Source organism: Lissotriton helveticus, chromosome 3_1 (genome assembly GCF_964261635.1).
Source record: "Lissotriton helveticus chromosome 3_1, aLisHel1.1, whole genome shotgun sequence".
Taxonomy (NCBI): Eukaryota; Metazoa; Chordata; class Amphibia; order Caudata; family Salamandridae; genus Lissotriton; species Lissotriton helveticus.
In genome coordinates, this window is record NC_136061.1 from 1,835,064,672 (window position 1) to 1,835,070,671 (window position 6,000).

Below are 6,000 nucleotides of genomic sequence, written 5' to 3' on the forward strand. Positions count from 1 at the left end.
ACATAATTGACATTCATCTAATGGCTCATTGTCCTGGATTTAAAGTTTAGATAGTGAGCCTACAAAGCTTCCAATTACCTTTCTGAGAAATAGATATCCTTATACAGGCCTGAAATTATTAAGGCCTTCCCCATCACCATCATCAAAATGTTTGATCAACAGGGACACAACATCCAATTTTGACACAATCAAGAAAAATACCATCTTTAAGAGATGACCTTATTATATTGGTCAATCGGGTAAGAAACAATAGGTTAGATCTTTGGAGATATTGACCACAATCAGATTGTGAAATGGATAGATGGTTTCACCCTTGCAATATTTTTCAGCAGATAACTATATGACATTTTTAAAAGGCACTCGACTAACTCTAGATTTATAAGCTGACAATTCGATTTTGCCAAAAATTGGGGAGTTCTATCAGTTTAACTATCCAATCAAATAATTGATTTACCTTTGGTATCAGGATCTTTGACATGAAAGAAGCAGTGGAATAATGGAGGGCATATTTACAATGGCATTGTGTGACTGGAAGTCACTTTTTAGAATGCTCCGGAAGCACAGTGCCCTGCTCCATATTTACAAAATGCCAATTTGTGTGGCTTAACGCTGCTTTGTAATTATTGTACCCTTTCATGCAGGTATCTCCGTGAAAGGGGTGGGCAATGGGTGTTGCTTTAGGTGTTTTGCAGCTACACCCAAAACTTTTAGACGCTGCCCCAGATTTACAAGAAGCTGTAAATCTGAGGCAGCACTAAAAACTAACACCACTGAAAAATAGGTGTTAGATTGATGCAAAGAGGAGAAATAATTATATTTCTACTCGTTTTTGCTCTTTCTATTTGTGCTGCATTGTGCAGCACATATAGAAGGATTTAACCATCCTTATTGATTGTTTTTTTATATGCAGGAAGTTGTCCATTCCTGCACATAACAAAAACAAGAAGATGATAGACGGAGTGCTGAGACTTTTTAGTCACAGACCAGGGATTAATCCATCATCGTTTTTTAGCTCAATTATCCACACCAGTTCAGACCCAGCCGTATGCAAATCAGTCTTGAATCTGTTCCTTATGGGAACAGGACAGCCCAAACTGCCAAGCCATGTGTTCCCTGGACCGGAAACAAGTATCCTGGGACTGATTTTGGGGTAACACCCCTCATCAGCCAGGCTAGATTGAATCCAGTGGCACAGTGAGCAGGGGTTCCAATTCTGGGCATACCCTGCCAACTTAGGGTAAACCAAGCAGCGATGATGGATTCAACCCAGATCTGTGACTGGAGATGGGTGTCTGAAATGTTCCAGCACTCTGTCCATCATCTCCTTGTGTTTGCTTCCTGCACATAAACATTCATCCCTGCAACACAGACACCCTTGCACCATGGTGCAATAGTCTGTGTTGGCACTAGGAAGCTTTCTTTAGCACTTATGCAAGGGAAAACCCAGAGGTGCACCATTTTCTTTGTGAATATGCCTCTCAATACTTTTATGACTCAGATCAGTTGTCTAGTTCACTTTTCAGCAGTGTCAGCAAGAGATTTGATGGATGTTATCTTTTAATTATGATACATTTCTTTAAAAGTATCCTGGCAGCTCTCAATTTATTGAAGACAGTTTCTCTTTAAATTGGAGAGAGGGGGAAGCGGTCTCCAAGTATTTCCCATCACCATCGGAGAACTTCTTTAATTAAAACTTCTCAAGAGAACAAATTGGCAAATGATTGGATCCTTTTTTCCTCATAATGGCTGTAAGTGGCAAGTACTTCATTTATGCATTCATATATTTAGTAGCGCAGACATGTGCATCTTGTTTCGGAGAGATAAGCTGAAGATCATTGTAAGCCATAGATACTACTGTTTTAACATCAATGCTGTTGGTGTTCTGAAATCAGATGAACCACTTTGTAGGTTTTTCACACATATAAGTATGTGTGAGCACTAATGAGACAGAACTTGGACCAATCTTTACCAGAGGTGAGCAAATGTATTTTAAGTTTATTAAAACACGGGTAGAAACTTTCATGTGGGTAGTTAGGCAGTAATGTGGAATCAGATAATTGGCTAATAAGCAGAAGGTAGACAGTTCAACAGCAATGTCATTATAAGAGCTCCATTGAAGCTTAAAGTATTTAGAAGAACTTTAGAATTATAGAGGATCATTTACTCCTAAGGTGCTTCATGCGGTGCTCAAGAAAGAATGTATTTCCAATGGGTTCGTTTTAGATAATGTTTATTCTAATGGAGATTGCATTTAATGTCGAGGAGAAAACATAAGATAGATGAGGATGTGGCAATGGGTAACTGTTCACAGTGAATACAACTCCGGTAAATTACTGCAACTCCTTGAAAAGTCCTGCCTCATTGAGTTACACACATCATGGAGCAATCAGGAAACAACTGATGGTCAATGATGTTTCTTGAGGTGTTAATTCAGGATTCAGTTAGAATTAGGGGATCAAGATCAAGATTAAAAAAATATGTCTGGAGTTCTAATTTCAGTGAGTAGTTTTTAGGCATAGCTAAAGTCTCCATCATAATTTAAACATAATAATAGAAAATAGGACTAGGTAGTGTAGAAATGAGAGAAAAAGAGGGACAAACCAGAGAAGGAGGACAATCAACAAGAATATTTCTTGTTGCCCTCACACGTCCATTGGGTTGTCATGCTTCATCGGGAGTCTGCTTCTCGTTGGTCTGGCCGCTGCAATGCCTTACGAGTCCCCTGAAGGGGCACTTTAGCCAAGATATTTTTATTAAAATGCCTTGAGATACAGTGAGGGTGTCCTAATGTGAGGTGTGGGGTGTAGTTTGGTGAGCTAAAATTGGATAGGGGTTGTAAAATCTAAGCCTAATATTCAGGTGATACACATGTCAAAATTAAAAGGTAATTGCTACTTCTAGGGCAGAGTAATGTGCCCAAGTAGCTCATGAAGTGAAAGTGCAGGTTGACATGTTTTGCACCTATTAGCCAAGCTGATCTGTGGTGCTTCTTCAGGACCTAAAGCAGGGCAAGGTTGCCAACTCCATTCAGAAAAACATGTTAGTTACCCTACCCTGGGTAATACCTGTGCAGATGATTTTAGAGCAGGTTGTCCAACCTGAAAGAGAGGAGGGGAGAAACAAAGTGGAAAGAAGGATGAACATAAAGAGTTGTAGCTATTATGTAAATATTTTGCATTTATCTATTTCTTCTGGGATAGAAGCTCTGATATCCCAGAGAAGGGTCCCTTGTGGTGGACTCACGTGTGTGCCATAGGTCAGTATCTTGCAGCAATAGGAATACTGTCCGTGAGAAGGTGATATAAATGATATACATAAACCAACATGCATAATGTGAGCGCTTCATATTCCAAAGGTGTGAATATTGACAAAGTGTGCCCAAGTTCGGCAATCCGAAGCCACAGTTCAGGCATCGGTGGGCTCGCGAAGATACCTCGCAACATCAACATCAAACAACACACACAGAATTTCATATTTTAAAGGTTTTGCCATGGGTGTAATGTTATGTGACTTATTGTTCTATGAAACTTCAGCGGTGTTTCGTGCAGACTGCAATCTATCCATGCTGTACATGGAATGCATGCAGTAGCGTGTATAGCATGCATTGAGTCAATACTAACCTGGGTTACAAAAACTTACTGGGTGCTAGGGACGCTTGCTCTTGCTGTTGGAACGGAGGATGTGTGCCAGTTTCTGGCTGTGAAGATGGGGGGGAGAAAGCAGAGGAGAATCGTGAGAGTCATGGATATATCAGGGGCCTGAAAGGTAATCCGTCAATGCCAAGTAGTAGTAGAGGAGTTACTTGCTCACAGTTTTTGTCAAGGTTCACACACCAGTAAACCTACTCTGTCTCTTCACTCACCCAGGTCAAGGACGAGTGTGGAGGGTGTGACCGTTTTTATCAGGCGGCAGACCACGCAGGTCTAGCGGCCAGAGATCAAACACCCGAAGCGGCAGCCATTGAGGTGGTTCTCCACACCAATGTGGTTCGGATGGGGGTAAGCGGCGATGGGAGCTGCCACAAGGTTGATTTGGTCATTCAGCGACTTCCTCGGGCAAGACAGACAACCTGACCGGCTGATGCCTGCATATCATTTTGTTCATGGCTTTGAATAATGTATCAGAGGGGTGGCTTGAGTTGACATGTTCTAGGGGAGACTACTCTCATTATGTTCATTATGGGCTTATCTAGTACATGAGCAAACTTCCTGTAATGGCCACAGCACTACCAAGACCCACCATGACAGCTGTACACCACTCTTTTCGAATCCTCCCATGGAGCTTGGTGGCATGAACAACAAATTCACGCGAGGTGCCATTTTCCAGTACCTCAGGCGTTACTCGCCTGAGGGAGTCCTTCTACAGGACTCACACCTGTTTGGCAGCCAATCCCCCTTTCTGGGCAGAGAAGGGTAAACCAGTCTATCACACCGGCTACACGACCACCTCTGAAGGGACTGCTATTCTCCTCCATAGGTGCTTCCCACTGCAGGTCATGACAACACACAATGACAGTTTAGACAGATATACTGTGATTGATGGGCACCTGGGGTAGAAGTCACTGGACCCTTGTGGCAGTGTACCCTCTCCACCCTGGTGGACCACACACTTCAAGCCCTCATGTTTGGGCTATTGCAATATCCCCCCAGAAGAACAGTGGTGGGAGGAGACTTTAATGCAGTCATGAATTTTATGGTTGACACAAATTGCATTCACCATCAGGAAATCGGTCATCCTCAGCGATATTCAAGTTCTATAGCTCTCACAGATATTTGGTGCCTATTCACCCTGTCACTAGGGAATACATGCTTTACTCTCATTCACATTTCTCTTCCTCCAGAATTCAGTATTCCTTCAAGTCCCCTAAGGAAGTTTCCACCATGGCCCAAGAAACAGATTCTGCCTCGTGCATTGGCAGACCTTTCTCTCCTGTTACTTATTTAGGTCTCACCTAGCGCTGCAGCGCAAAGCGCTGCACGCTTTGCGAGTTCTGCAGTATATACTATAGTGGGGAAGCTTTCTGGAAGCTACGCCCATTCTCCGCCCATCTTTGTCATTGCCTTAGGTCCTAAATGCTGCCTTCCAATTGGTTTTAGGCTTATTAGTCCTTCCTTATGACAAGCATGTTGTCATTTATATCCTTCCATGGCTACCGGCCCCTTTACTCCAAACACTATTTTCTTTCCTGTACCCCCCCACCCCCTCCCGCAGTCCTTGACTACTAGCCCTACACCCGCCCCCCTCCCATTCATGCCTTTTTGGGTACCCGCTCTTCCGTTTTGAATGCAATAGATCTTGCGTAAATACGAGTCCTATTGCATTTACCAGTGCTTGTTTATTTCTTCTTGTAAGCCCTATTTTCTGTATACGTCACAACATGCTTACGTTTGCAGTGCGCACTTTCATTTTCTAAGCAGCCCATACCGCAGGGATGAAGGTGTCCAGAACAGCTTGTGCTTTTCAAAGTGTTTGTAAACTCTCCCTGTTTTCAACTGTCTGTGTATGTATTGACTCCATACCCCCTTTCAAAGAAGATAATGGTCCTTCAAACCACTTAAACATGCCAGTTATACATCAAATGAATGAAAATATGAAAACATTGCATACTATCATAATTTAGCCATTAATTGATAGACACTTTTATTCGATTTCATAAAAAATCATAAAAGGGTGGAAAACCCACCATACATAAAATATACATTTTGAAAACTTATTTAAAAATGAAAGCACACCCAGGTACGTTCTACAGCGGTTAAGTTAAAAATTTAAAACATACGATCAATATCATAAGAGGATTTCGAGACTGGTTATACTAAAACGTATTAAATCAGTTGACATTCTCTTCTTTTTTTTCCAGTTCTTTTGCCACTGTTTTCAGGAAATGTATAGCTCTAAAGGACAGTTGGGTTGATGGTCCTCCAAGTCATTGGATAACGGCTACTCTGCATGACCCTATTTGTTCCTTCCTAAAGGCTTCCGAAAAACCATTCTCCGGGTTTT